Source organism: Carassius auratus, unplaced genomic scaffold, assembly GCF_003368295.1.
Source record: "Carassius auratus strain Wakin unplaced genomic scaffold, ASM336829v1 scaf_tig00011901, whole genome shotgun sequence".
In the NCBI taxonomy this organism is placed as follows: Eukaryota; Metazoa; Chordata; class Actinopteri; order Cypriniformes; family Cyprinidae; genus Carassius; species Carassius auratus.
In genome coordinates this window covers 108283-124393 of record NW_020524250.1, presented here as the reverse complement: position 1 = coordinate 124393, position 16111 = coordinate 108283, and the positions used below count along the sequence as shown (strand labels likewise).

At 38.3% G+C, this 16111-nt stretch overlaps 1 long non-coding RNA gene across 1 annotated transcript; it reads right to left on the bottom strand.

The window, feature by feature from the left end:
* Nucleotides 1-14493: 14493 nt before the first annotated feature.
* Nucleotides 14494-15463, bottom strand: LOC113073311 (uncharacterized). The gene is made up of 3 exons (XR_003280481.1): nucleotides 15440-15463; nucleotides 15140-15195; nucleotides 14494-14761 (listed from the first exon to the last, which is right to left on the bottom strand). It is a non-coding gene; the product is annotated as an uncharacterized LOC113073311 (long non-coding RNA).
* Between the last annotated feature and the right edge of the window lie 648 nt (nucleotides 15464-16111).

Genomic DNA, 16111 nt, shown 5'->3' with positions numbered 1-16111 from the left:
GTTTGGTTCTAGTGGCCCTTTTTGACACACCCTGTATCACCAGCCTCCGAGGGGGATCGTGCGCTGGTGAATCTGGGCAGAGGGGGGAGATTGCAAGTGGCAGGGTCACTGGTTGGGTTAAGCAACAATTCAGATGTGTGCTTTTAACAGACAAATGCCTGTGAAGGTATCTTGTGGGCTTTTCTAACACAAAGACGACGATATTGATCTGCGCCGGAGATGCCAGTCACATCTGCTCTTTTTTAGAGCATAACGGTAGCTTCAAATCAATGGGTTCGTGTTTTTAGGCTTGTGCATACCAATAAATATAAGCTATTGCACCAAATCTATCCAGGCATACCGTTCAAACTTCAGTGATTTGAGCATAACTGGCAATGTCACAAAACATTAGCCCCTAGAGGCCCAAAGTAAATGGAGTAGAGTAAAGACTTTGAGCGAGACTGTGGTCGTTGACCCAGTAGCTGCTTGTAGGCAGGGTTGGTGGACCTGGTCTGCACATTAACAGAATCACAGGAAATGCTTTCAAGATCGCCCAACCCCCCCATCCACCTCGAAAACAACTTTCTCACCTCATTTAACTAAATTAATGAGCAGGTTCAGGCCTATTTCAAACAGACAGAAAATAAAAGAGGCAATGAGAAAAATAGTCAGTTCTGCACCTGCCGTGTTTGAAGTCAACAAGCATATGCTGCATTTGTAATGTCCATTCATTTTATTGCATATTTTAAGATAGAATTAATTGTCTTGCCTCTATTTATTTCTCCTGACCTCCTCTTTAGATAAATTCACTTTTCTCATGTGTCGTCTCTTTTCCGTTTTTTTTTTTTTCTTTCCTTTCTGTTCCTCTGGTGACCTTCCCCTCTCATCAAAAAGACAAGGACAATATGTTTGCTTATGCCATGGTCATGTGATCTATGAATTGATATGAGTTCATCCATTATTCATATTCCGTTTTGCATAAGCATTTCCCTATCATGCCTGTCACTTACATAGTCAACATTATGAAAGCGGCTCGTCACCGGCACGGCCTCACAGTGGTCACAACTAGCTAGTTAGTACAGACATGACTTGCACAGGGGACATGCACCAAATGCCACTCCACTGACCCGTGAACTATAAAAACAAGCAAACAGCGACAGCAAGACATGCGGTGGCAGTATCTGATTATTAATATATTATTGGGGCAAGGAAACATGCCCCACTGCCAAGCCATGGGTAAGCGTGAATACATTGGCCCTCAAGTACACACCGGTGATGAGGGGAAAGCTGAAAACAGGTTTTACTCCATTCACCGGACACATAAAAGCAGGTCATGTGACAAATTGGGTCTAATTATTGTAGGCGCCATTGAGGGCTTATTCTGCTCCATATGTATTAATATATAATTGACGCAACATCATGTCTTCAGATCAAGAATTGTGATTATTTAGCAGAAACTGCTTAAGTATAAAACTGCATATAGTCACTGCTTAAAAAAAAAAAAAAAAAAAAAAAAAAAACTTTTTTTTTTATAAGAACCTGTTAATTGGTTTAATTGGTAGGTTTTTATAGTATGTCAAACAGTGGCAGAAACATAGATATAAAATGTATAATTATAATGAGTATTATAATATTTGGATTTAAAATGAATTATAAAATGAATAAATAAATAAATAAAGTTTTTTCTACCAAAAAAAAACAACACCAAAAAAACACCACAAGCAAGTAACTATTTCAAACCAAGGGTACTATGTTAAGACAAGAGGAGCAAAAGCCTAAATTTGTTGCTTTTCAAACTGTTAATATTAACTTGGCAACTCTATATGAAAGAAAACTTTGAAAGAACAATCAAATTGGCAATAAATTAAATAAAAACAAATTAGCATTTATTTCCACATATCAAGGGAAGATGGATGTATGCGATTTGTATGATAGATGTGTTCAAATGTGCAGATTATTAGATGAATATTCATTCAGTTTTAAGAACTTTACAAAAGTTAACCTAATGCTAAAATATTTTAAAGTATGTATTAAATTAAAGACTGACTTTTTGCTATTGCTCCACCTAGAAGGTACACCACTTTACACCAGCTGGCCTACATGTTACTGAAGCTTTTCTTTTCCTCAAGCCAAACAAAGACCAATTCACACTATCCCAATGTATTTTCATTGTGTCCATCCATCAGCTAATAAAATAACATAATTAACACTTTAAAGTGCTTAAGGTACCAAATTTGATTGAGCCCCTCATACACCCTTAGCACTGACTAGCCGGTCTGTAAAGCTCTTTATATTCGCACCTTTTTTTATATAAATATCCTCCCACCCTGGGCATAGGAAAGCTGTCAGTAGAACATTTGTTTTCCATTTTTCACCACTGAGGGCTGTTCAGGAGGCAGAAGTTTGACAAGGCGTTAAAAATGTACACCAACACTTACTATTTGCCCTTCAGAAAATTTTAGCAGCTTAGCAGATGGGGTTTAATCTGGCACCATTTATTTTCTTCCCATTTTCTCTCATTCCAATCAATGCCAGTGAGTGTCCACACACTGCAAAAAAAGTGAGCACTAGAGTCCACTAGCAAACAGAGATCTGGAATAGAATAGTAGCGTACTGCTAACTTCACAGTTAACTTGTATAATGGGTACATTTTTAAAAGGCAGAAGTCAAGAAGCAGATTTTGTCTGGTATTATGAAAAATAAAAATATATATCATAAGCGAATACACCAGTTTTTGGCTTGTCCTGAATCCCTACAGTACACCTAAAATAAGTTTTTATATTCTGACTATTTAGACTGGTTCGGGCAGGTACCACTGTGGAGTAGCTCAGTACCTGTGTGATTCGCCATAGACATAAACAGAGAAAAGTAACTCCGGCTACAACATTATTCAGCAATATGCACGCAGTTCTGTTTATTAACCGCTAGAGCGACAAAGTTACGGACTGCAGCTTTAAAGTTAATTTGTTAGAGTGAAAATGGAAGGTCACTTTGAGCACTGCATTGTGGGATACAATGTTTTTGTACATTGCATACTGCACATTTTGGCAAATGTATCTATGCACATTTTTAATGCATGCATAAAATTTGAATTCTGCATACAGAACAAAAATCATATTGCAGAAATAATATGAGGAATATGGTAGCGGTATGCTATCCCAAACACAGAAACAGCAAAGCGAACATAAAAGTCTAGGTTAGTCTAAAAATTTGCAATGTTTATTTTAACATGAGGTACTGGTTTAGTCTCATTCCAATATCAGCATGTAGAAAAATGTTACATTTTGAAGTCTGTTTATAATATAAAACACAACATCATGTGGTTAAACCTCAGAAGATGTTACTTGGAAGGGCTTTAGTCAAGAGGAATGACAATGAAGTTGTTGCAATTTTTTCTCAAATCTACACTTCACGAGTTCACACTTACATATAATTAGCTGAAGTATTATAATGCATATTTGGCGTGCTGTCCGGGTAAGGGGCTACGAGCTCGGGAATGGCCCGAACCTAGAGTACCCCCCGTATATGTAAAAGTGTAAAATGAACTCTAGTGGAGGAGATGGGGTGGAGGGGGGATGCTGATAAACCGTCAATGGAGACAGGTAGGCTAATTCAGCTGTATTTATACCCTAAGGTTGATTATCTTAAGTGGCTCCACCTGTGCTAATTAGGCTAAGTATCTGACGTGCTCCTCCCGAACCTTGTTATGAAACTGCATTAAAAAAAAAAAACAACAACAACAACCAAGCAACAAAACCACAGCCAATCAGAACAGATTTGATGTTTACTATGGGCCTGTCCCAATAACCACACTTGCAGTCTTGGCCACTTGTATGCACTCAACAGTAACTGCGCAAGACTGTCCCAGCTCAGAAATATCCCAAAACTCAGTGTCCTAAATTCCCACTAAATTCCAACGGTCTCTTATACTGCTTTGGATAAGTATTTGACGCTCAAAGTATCTCATTATTGTGAGAATTCAAGTAAAACTTTTAAGTGAAATTAGATATTACATACGATTTGGAGTGTTGCACATTTTATTTAGTGCAGACAAAAGTATGTGTATTTTGTCAAATGTTTGCAACATTTTTTTTTTTACTTGATTAAAGCTCTGAAAATAATAGAAAATCAAAATATGTACATAAAGCTTGAATTTTAACAACACTAGGTTGTAAGTTTGTCCCAATGTTTAATCAAAAGTTCTTCACACACTTAATGTCTTTTCAGCCCACTTGAAAAAAAAAAAAAGAAATACAGAAAATTAGTCATGTAAATAGACAAGTGGACAAGTGAATTCAATTATATAATATTGGGACGGGCACCATTAAGATTCTACAATGGGCAGAGCCACTTGAATTGATGACTCATGGGAAATTCCAACATATATAAGAGCTTTTTATTTGTCGTTACTTTATGGAGTTCTATCTGATTAGCACACAATGTAAGATATAAACTTTGTTTTATTGAATTCATGAAGTGCTTTCACACACTTAAAGTACAACAAAAGTATTTGCACTCTTTTTCGATGGCATGAGTAACTGAAACACTTTCATTAATCTGTAATGGCCCACAAAGCCTAAAAGGGATTACACATTACTTCCGAGACGGACAGAATTATATAAACCACCCTATGAATAGATCAACACACATCTGTTACCTCAGTGTCTGAGCCTCTGCATATGAGACTGGCTATGGCTTGGGGCGAGCCCGTTGGAGGCTAAGCGATCTAGACGCAGGAGATGCTGCAACATAAGACCGTGTTGAAAGCGCCCTGGCACACGTGGAATTCCACATGTCAGGTGGTGAAGTGGATTGAAATAGATATCACCAGCACAGCCCGGAGAGTACAACCCATGCCCGCTGCTGACCTGATACCAGCAAGGAGACCACAAAGAGTGGCCGAGTGACCGGGCGAGGCTCGAGTCGTCCAGTTGTCACCCCCCTGATGCTGATTCGGTTTAATGAGCGGCGTGCTGTCACCACACATCTCTCCGATGCGTACGCTTGTACAGTCTGGCAGCTGCAGAACCTGCTGGAGTCCACGAAACTCCTCTCTACACTATTAAATAACCTCAGAGTACATTACGTTTGTTTCACAAAAAATAAACACACAAATAAGAGCGGAGAGCATTTGCACGCAAGCCTTAAGAGGCCCAGTCACATCTGTACAGTGTAGCTAATGTTGACCTAATGTGCCCTTTACATATACACAGTACATGAGGAGGGAAAATGCTGACTTAGTATTCAGATTTTTCTTTCTTTTTTCTTTTTTTTTCCGGTCCACAACCAGTGTAGAACCTTTCATTAAGAATACATTTGTAAATTTGACGGCAAGTACCAAAACTGTCTATTGTAAATTGTCAAGTAAGCAAAAATGTCCTCTGAAATATATTAATGCTACTTTTAACTGCAAAAGCAACATTATTATCATAAATTAATGCATATGAAAAGTGGATTGAATTTTCTTTTACCTTAAGTTGAGAGTTTAATGGATAATTGGATACACAGCCTTACATGATGATCTAAATAAATATTTAAAATGGGAAGTATTCTCTCCTATATTCATTTTGCTGTCCTACAGTAGCTATTCACAACTGCTGCACTTAATGGTGTGCATTTCCCATTATTGTCTGTGACTGTCATTACAGAGCTATGACCTATTTTTGGGTAACGATCCACCAGTTGTGAAGCCACTGGAATAGATAAATCCAGCATTTAACATAGCTCTCTTTGCAGGAAAACAAAACCAATAATTGCTGGTGCGATTAAAAAAAAAAAGGTTGTGACCAACCTTAAGGCAGGAGGACAAGTTTTCATAGAGGTTCATGAAGAAAAGTGTATTTCTGTGGCTTTGAAGACGTCTTTACGGACCAGCCTCCACTGTGCATTCCTCTTAGCCATCCTCCTGGAAAATGGCATAAGGTTTACAAAACATCATTGTGGCTGTGGCACCAATTACTGTTAATATATGTCAAATGGCTAAAGCAGAGGCTTAGAAGTAGACTGATCACTCCAATAACGCCAACTGTCACTCTGTTAGCCGCAGCGCAGCCCCACTGGAATAATTAGTCCACTCTCTGTGAATAAAACAATATGAAAACAGCCAACTTGACATCCAAAATATGGGCTTTGCCTCAGATGACCTAAAAATAGTCTCTCCCATTCAGGCCAAGTACAAAACAACATCTTCAAACACAGAACTGCATCAGTATTGATTCCCTACATATTTGTTTTATATTTATTTAATGAAAATCAAATTGGATCCTGCTAATAATCGTAAACTACTCAGAGGCTTAAACTACTCAAGTAGCTAAGCAGTTTCGGAGATCAGTTATTGGTTTTATACTGTAGCTTACAAAATTTGCATAGATTTCATAGCTAAACTAACTAAACTAAGTTCCACTTACATAAATCAATATCAAGACCATGGAAGAAGTTGAGTATAAAATAAAAAATAAAAATAAACAAAACATATATATATTACAAAGTTACCTGTACATATGTGAAATAAAAAGTATGTATTTAAAATGTATATTTTTTTTATAAATAAATAAAAATAAAAATGAATCCAAAATGTTTTCATTTAAATTCTTCTACCCAAGTTTTAGGATGTCTCTGAGCAATTTTTAACACACACACACACACACACACACGCACACGCACACGCACACACACACACACACACACAGAGAGAGAGAGAGAGACTTCTGCTCAATTCAACATAAATCATTAAGGATCTAATGATGCAGTTGTTTGAATTTGGTGTTCATACTGTTGGTGTGAGGCACTTTTACCATGAGTACAAAATAGAAACTGCAGCTCTTTAAAAAAAAATTTTTTTTTATACATTTAACACTTAATCTTAAATAAACACACATTAAATAGATAATATAAAAAAATATGTGATAGAATGAAGAAGGTAACAGGGAGGCAAATGCTGCCTAAATTAAGCTGTCACTCAGTAGGGGCTACAGTTTGCTACATTTTGGGAGCAACTTTTGGGATGCAGTAAATGATGAAATTGATGAAAAATACATATTTATTTGATCTTGGTCAGCCTACTACAACCCACAGCAGATAAACGCTTACATTCTATCACACAGGCATATTATACAAAATATTGTCTGTTGTTTATCTAGTCAATGTAGATATATTTTCAAATTCTATTTTTTTTAATTGCAGCACAATTACAACGTTTGTTAAATATAATGTAAAACCAAACAAACAAAAAAGCTACCTGTATTCAATCCAAATGATTTTTATGAACTAAATTCCAACTCAGTAGATGTCACATTATGATACTGCTGTATGATCTTAACTTTTAAATGCATACAAGAAAGTATACAATATCTAATAATATGTCTCACAACCAAAACGGAAATAATATGTCTCACAACCAAAGTGGAATTCACAGGAGAGCACCATATTCATGGAATGTGCTGTGAAACCACCAACACTTTGTGAAACCACCTACCAAAACCAAAGCAAACAGCTTCAGGATCTCTCCAGAATGAATCCACTCCTGTCACATTTGTAGTTCCTACAAAAAATTTAGAAAAATACTTTTTACAACACAAAATGAAAAAAAATCAAACACATAAATAGGCAAAATGCTCTCTATCTCCCTCTGAAGTGTTTTTCTCTCTCTTTCACACACACACACACACACACACACACTTCAGGGCAGACAGTCGGGGCACGGCTCATCTATGTGAAGCCAGCTGGCTGTGGCGTCCCTGAGAGCCGAGCACTTGTCCCCCGCTGAGTGCAATTGAGAAGCGCAGACCTGCCTTTACTCTACACACAGCCCAGAGCCAGGCCTGACAGACACTGTCAGTCTAAAACACAGCGACGCAGGGCCCGCGGCCTTATCACCGTGCACTCAAACACGCAAATATACGCAGGGCACTTTTGCCACCTCTCACCGTCTTCGTGTATGTGTTAGTTACACATTTGTTTCCTTTCGAAAATGCACTCTGAGTGTCGGTTCCCGAGAGAGTGGAGGCAGCTAAACGGAGTGCTAAATTTGACAAGCAGCTAAAGGTACGCAGAATGTCTTCACGCGAGTGTAAATGAGTGACACCGCCAGAGATGTGCGTCCGAGAAAGCCACGTGTAATTGGTGATGATGGGAATGGACACAAGCCACATGAGACCACTGACAAAGAACCAGCATCGCTACCAACAAAGGGCTGGCGGGAGAGATGACGGCTCTGAAAGGGGCAGGGCAGCTTCAAAGCCCGCCAGAGTCATTCTTTTCTTCTTCACACACCCAGAGAGCCTCTAAAAAGTGATATTTCAGCATATCATTATCATTCAGCCTGGATGAATTCACAGTCGAAGATCAAAAGAACAGTTGCATGAGAGAGATATAAAGATATATCATAATTACCCTAGGTGGGCTGAGACTCGAATGTAAATGGGTCACGTCAGGCTATATGTGTGAGCAACATTACATTAGAAGTATAGATTAGTTTCCTAAAGCTGCATGGTGAAAGAGCCCGATAATAGGGGGTTTACCAAGGTAAAGCCCGTTGTATGTATTCGGCTGGTCATTTGATCTCAACATGTCAGCCCCCACAAGACGACCAGATCTGGCAGAATAAAACAAGAGCTTGTATTGCACTGCTATGACTTCAGTATTCATCTCATGGTTTTCAACACATTTTTCAAAAGTACTAATCATTTATTTACATGCAACTTTAACTTAACCTGACAATTTGGTCTTTCGCCATCTCTTATATAGTGTTAACAGTAAAATTCTGCTGAAATTCTGCTAAAATTGTACTGATAAATCAGATCTGTGAATCGAATTTGATCATCTTCATGCATAAATCAATCAACTAATATGTATTACATACAACATACAACTAACAACATTACAGTCCAACCCTATCCCGATCCCGATCCCGATCCCTACCCCTAAACCCTACCCATATCCCAAAAATCAGAGGCATATGATAACTGAATAACAAGTGTGCAGATGCACTGAACGCTTGATGTAACCATAAAACAGTCATTTCCTGTAAATTAATTCCTCAGTTCTGATTGGATGATTGGGGTGTTGTTCCAAGAACATGTACTTTGTGAAATCAAGTTCAATGAATATTAGCTTCTATAAAAATAAATTGAGGTTAAAATGAGGCAGATAAGAAATTGAACTTTCATTCATATAAAAATCTTAATATCTTTATCACTGCATATTCATGCATATATTATCTGTGTATTTGTATATGATGATATTGTATTCTATTTTTTCTATTCAACTTATGCGTTTATGGATTTATGAGGCAGTTACTCCTTTAAGTGGATTTGGTAGAATTTGGTTCCATCTAGTGGTCAGGAAAAGAACGAACAGGTTTTATACTGTTAAAAAGAAAGTACTGCTTTATTTCACAGTATATAAAACAGTGAGGTGATTTAAGAAGTCTTAATCTTCAGTGTTGCATGCACTTTATTAAACTGACTAAACGAACTGCTATCAATAACATGCACAAAGCCGGCACCTGGTAGCCATGGCATTTGGCATGGCATTTTCACATCCATTAATAATTACTGTCATCTGTGTCTTAGGTGCTGGACCCCTGTGTGGATGATTGAGACCATTCCCCTGATAACTGCATATAAATTCGAAATAATACCCGAATAGAAATGTGGAGGATTACATGTCACATGTTATGGAGCATTTTATGAGCAAAGTCCCATTTTGTCAGGAAAGAATAACATAATTAAATTATACACTTTCTTAATTGCTTAGAGTGCTTTCTGCAAACCTTTTTTTGAAATCCTGTTCAGGTGAAAAGAAAAGTAGTACATTAATGCCTTTTTTTAAAAACTCAATTACAAGCTCAAAGTGATTTAAACTTTGGTGTAAACACAGCACTTCAGTCGGTGACTGCCTTGTTTCAGTTTTACTTGATGTTGCACTTAAATGCCTAATTCCCTCCAAATCAGTTTCATCCGAACCTCCCTCCCCTTTCTGAAAAAACAGAAAAAGGTCAGACTCCTAAGAACTGACTTTCATGTGTATCTCACGCTGTGTCATCACTTTCAGTATCCAAAAACACTTTCTGTCACTTGCCAGTGCCGTCAACGCCCACTACTCTATACTACAAGTAACCGTCCATTGTGAGCTTCACCCTAAATTTCCAACATTCACTGTGCAAGATTCCGATGTGGTAAAATGACTGTCACACTACGTTACAAGCACTTTGAAGTCAGACTAATAACATGTAGTGTCATGCAAAGGTCAGATTGGGCATATTTTTTAATGTATTATTATTTATTTATTTGCTTAATCAGATAATGCATTTGTACCTCAGTCTAGTCCAGCATTAGTCTAATCAGACAACTGTTCCCTGCATTGCACACATGCACTGAAAGACAGAGGAGAAGTGCCAACGCTGATTGCACATTTTACAAAATTGTGCAACATGTAGTTAGAAGGCACTTTTTTTTGTCAACAGGAAGTGTCTGATCACTGCAAAAAGTGCATTTTCCTTAAAATAATTAATATGATCTGCCAGTGGGGTAAGTAAAATACTCTTGTTTTAAGAATATTTTACTTAGCCCTCTGGCAGCTAATTTTACCTGTTTTAAGCAAAATGCACTTAATTTTGTTTTCTTTTTCTCTCTCTGGAAATAAGAAATTATCTTGCATCATATTTACTTATAGTAAATGCAATTTAATATTTTACATATTTAATATTTTTATTTTAATATAAGCCTTTTTTTTTTTTTTTTTGCAATGATTATCCTGAAGTGTGAAATCTACTGATCTACAGTATGCTATTATCTGAGAAGCTGTCCACACGAGGAACTGGTGTTGTGACCTGTGTGAACTGTATCATAACTGACTGGTGAAGATTAGTGACCTTTCGCTGCTTTTGAAAACCATTTACTTCAATTACAGTGTAAAAACCATCTGTAACTTACACTTCATGACTTGGTTGCAAAGCTCTCCTGTTGCATGCATGACCGGATGTAAACCAAATTTTCTACAAGATTGAGAGAGGAAATGTAGACTGCAGTAGATTGACTTTGAATACCCTATTCATGATGAGTGATTGTAGAAAAAATCCACTCTAAATAGTGACAAAACATGACCCATTAACACTAGGGCTGGGATGATAAATCGATGCAGAATCGATTCGTGGATCGATTCTTAGATTTTCAGAATGCATCGCGATTCCTCTGGAATCGATTATGAGCTTAGATTTTAACATCAGATGGCGCTCTAATCTAGTTTTTATCTGCATACTCAAATGCTCATGTAGAAGAGTGCTAAAAGGGTGCTTGTGCTTGTGAGTCATGTAATTTCACTTCATCTTAGAATGCTTTTATGATGCAAGATTAATGTAAACACAGCCCACGGTGGACACCTTTGTAATTCGCTTCACCTTTTAAATTTTATGAATGATTATTTTAGGTTCAAGTGTCTGTAATGATTTGGAAACGAGTAGAGTACGGGTGTTTCTAAAGCATGCAGTGCCATCTGCTGTTCAAAGCTAAGCTCAGAATCGATTCAAGAAAGAATCGCGATGCATTCGGAAAATCTCAGAATCGATGCTGAATCATTTCTTGTTTCGTAATGCATCAGTTTATTTTCCCAACCCTAATTCGTGCATGTTTGCCTCATTTATGAGCGGCTATGCGGTGGTTTTGGCTAGCCTCCTACTTTTTTGTCTCATACAGCGCACTGCCTGCGTCTGAGAAACAAACAAACAAAGGAGCATAATATTAACAGACAACCTATGCTCATATTTATATTTCCAAACAGTCAGTCAGTGTTTTGTATTCATTTATTGTCGAGTCGGCTATGGTAGGGCCAGTTGAAATCGATGCTTCTCTGCCGCGAGAGAGACAACACTGCGCCAGGGCAGTCAGACCTCGCGGGGCAGCACTGGCGACATCTTCCAACTAAATCATAGCTAAGGTTCATCCCAAAAAAAAGTCCCTATGTTTGTCAGTATATATATTCCATGGAAAAAACACACTAAAAGCGTTTGAAAGTTGGTAAGGCCTTGTCCACCCTAATACGTTTTCATCTTTTTCTCTCCTTTTTGGCCTTCCATCCGTTTTCAGTCGAGGAAAATGGAGCTTTTTGAAAACCCTCTGCAAAGTGGATAAATGTGAAAACGGAGGCTTTTGAAAACGATTACGCAATTTTATTCATTTGAGGCATATTATATAGATATCTGTGTTTGTATTGTGAATGTTATGTGCTATGCAGTATACACTTTCTCACTATTGCTACAGATGTGTTACTTTGTACACTCTTAATATCACAGTTCTGCAAAGGTGAAAGCAAATTTACTCGCAATTGCTATTTGCAACAAAACATGAAGGCAGTTGCATTTTAGATCAGACATACAATCATGTGTGCGACCTGGTTGCGTCAGTGAATGGTGGGATCTTTTCGTAAATAAAATAATCCTGTCAGAAGAACTGAATACAAATTTATCATGCCTGTTCTTTTGTATCATCTGCAGTGAGCTTTTTCAAGGATTTGCGCATGCGCAGAAATGTAACATTTTCGATGATGTAACATTTTCGAGTGTCGATGAGACAGTTTGCAAAACGCTTGAAAACGCTAGTGCGGACGGAGAGCGTTTTAAAACGAAAACGCCGTTTTCAAATGCATGCGGATAAAAGAAGATGTAGCCTAAATCTAGCGCTGAAGTTGCACTCGTGTGTGTAAGGCGCAGGAGATGATGGCAGCAGGCGGTGGATGTGGCGGTCAGTGGATACTGTGGACGAGTTCTTCTGTGTCATCACGTTCTACAAGTTCTACATCCGGACAGCAAGCAGTTTTGGCCCAGATCCGGCCCAGTCTCGGAACTTTCACACTTAGTAACATACAGCTGTGTCCTAGCCACAGTGCAACATCAAAAGAGACCCCTCTCAAACGCATTCCGAACATTATTTAAACAACCGGCATTGCGGTATTTTAAAAATTCATATCATAAGAAAAATAAACACCGGTAATCAGTAAGAACCAGTATACCGCCCAGCACTAGGCTATTACAGATTACAGGTATGTCAAAGCAGCTTTCCAGTATTAAACAGAAAAATCATATGTCGAAGGAACCAAAACTCCATCATTCTTCTCTGGCCAGATGAATCCAGCAGTTTAAGTAATGTTTTATTAACAAATTTCGGAAAGAGCATGCACAGATAATTAACACGGCCAGTCCATCATCAGTAATTACACCAAGAGAGAACCTCTATAAATAATCAACGCAGCCATACCTTCATTATCTCTAGTCTTTCAGTATCCCTCCACCACCCCGACTCCTCACCTTCAGCCTGTTCCTACCCAAGCACAGGGAGGAACACTCAGGAGGAGCGCTTGGAGCCCTCTCCTCAGACAGCACGCCAAATACGCATAACCTTTACCCTGTACATTATCTGTAAGTGTGAACTCATGAATTGCAGACTGCAACACAGGTCAGATTGTGCAGAGGACTGGTTTGGTTCCTGTGGTCATGTCCCAATGGCTGTCTAGGCGATGTGGGCGGAGGGGATCGGTCTCTGGGGCTCATCTAGTTGTCTTGTCTCAGCTGACATTCAGAGCTGTCAAGGGCGTATCTGATCTGGATACAGACTGGATCTGGTAACTACAGTGACCTCGGAATAAGAATGAGACAGTCTAATATTTACGTAGATGCAAATGACGTAGATGCAAATGAGAACAATAAAGCACATTTTAATTGTAGTAAACCCTCTAAACTTTTACACATATTACCTTAAGTCTTAGTGATTAAAGTACACACACACAGTGTAGTTGCAGCAGTCTGGTCATGTGTTTGAAGCCTTGGAAGAAGTGACTGGCCAGCATCTGAAAACTTGTAATGATGAGAAAGCACCAATGAAGTCTTTGGCCACACCCTGATGGAAAAATAAAGTACAATTGAAATTATTATTTTAAGACAATAAATTATGCCTTTTAAAATGTAATACCAGTTCATTCGATTTGTGATGAAACAGCAGTTGCAACCTTTTTTTTTTAAACTGTCAATGTCAAGTTTGAGTCTCAGGCTGGCAGGAATTGTAGGTGGAGAGAGTGAATGTGCAGCACTCTCTCCACCTTCAATACCATGACTGAGGTGGCCTTGAGCAAGTCTGCGAGGTCCCGCTCTTCTTGTACACCTCGCCAGGATCAGGGACCGGCTAAACATCCCACCACTCCACGGCATCACCAAAGAGGCCGGAGGGAGTGACTGGAGCGTTTAAGAGCATCTTGCGGTCGGCCGAAACAAGCAGTGGTCAGGGCCTGGAAGGAAACATCAGGGTCAGAGGAGGAGCCCGCACCGTGAGATTTGAGAATATCCATTCACTCAATGTTTTTCAAATATATTTGTCGTAGACTTAAAGGTGCCATGCGTCATGTCTAGCAAAAAATCAAGTCATACTCCACATTCCATACCAGATGGGGGCAGTATACCTCAATAAAGTGAATTGGTCTACTCTAGAGTAACAAACGAGAAACGGCATAGTCTCTATGCTTCGCCCCTACCTTCACAAAAACCCTAGAGCCATAGCCGAAGCCTAAGAGGACGTTTTGCCTCCGGAGGAATGTTGGGTGATGTCAAGTTATTTTGAAACATGACATCTTCAAGCTACTCCCCTTCACCTTTACCAGTGAATATGTTCATATTCGTATTGTTCATATTACATTTTGAGTTGTATATGTGACCTTTGGTTAATCTGGCCCGGTTTGCCCCATTCTTCCACAGCACTCACACACACTGAGATTGTGGATGATATTTTACTTTATTTCCCTGCACACAGAGCAGTGGAAAGAAGAGAATTGTGAGTCACGCTAATACAGCTCCATCCACAGCAGTTCCCTATAGCTCTGCTGTTCTCAGTATAACGGTTTACTCAAATTGTTGTACTTAAAACAACAAACAAAAGTAAAACACATTTTGAAATGTAATTTCTCCAGGAAATTATACACACTTTTCCCAATACTCTTTCTAGATGTAATGTTTTGTGATTTATATGGATGATTTGAGATAATCATCCATTTTACGGTAACAGTAGAATAAAATTGAATGGAAAACTAAGTAAAACAATGAATTGAGAGCTCTACAAAATACAGTTTACAATAAACATTCTAAACATATGTAAATTCTTAAATGCTTTATGAAAATTACCTGCACACAGAGCAGTGGAAAGAAGAGAATTGTGAGTCACGCTAATACAGCTCCATCTGTTTGAGAAATGATTTAAGTATTTTTCTGGAGAGCACATGGAAAAAATGGCACACATTAAAAGATAATGGAGTTCGTGCAAACAGAAATAAAACTATCAAATTACCCAAAAATACGAACAGAAAACACACTCAAAAATCAATTAATGTCAACTGTGTGCAATCCCTAACATACATCTTCTAACATTCGATATAAAACCAGTATTTTTACTTTTAATGTGGAGCTGCAACAGAAACGACTCACCCACAGCAGTTCCCTCTAGCTCTGCTGCAGTTCTTTCGAACTCCGTGCGCTATAGCGCCACCAGCGCAGCCAATAGGAAGCGCGATCACATTACAGCAGGATTTAATTAAAGAACACTCATCTATTATATTTATCCCGTTACATATATACACAGTATTTGAATTAAATTAATTTGACAGACAGCTTTCTGTCAAAATCATTCAGACCAACAGACTGGACAGAGCAGGTTAGTTATGATATAAAAAAATGGGTAAGTTATAGCTAGCTAATTATCAAACGCAGCTACAGTTAGCCATCGCTAACATTAGCATGTTTATCGAACAGCCTTCGATACATTTCTATGTTATAACTTCCCGAAAAAAATACGCAAACATATGTAACAGGTACAGAAAGTGTTTTGTTAAAACATATGTATTGATTGTTATAATTCTCACAAAATTGTTTTTCACACGAACCTGATATGATTGCCTAAGTGTGTTGAGTACGCTTCCCCTTTATTGCTGTGATGTCATCATGAGCCTACATAATTTCCTGTTATGTCCCCTCCTCTTCCTCTTGGCATTGTAATTGCATGGAAGAGAGCAAGATAAGGGTGATTGTACTCAGAGGCTGTTTTTATTTGTTTTACATCAGATCTCAGAGTAAACCCCAGCGAAACCGCCGCCTGTTGTC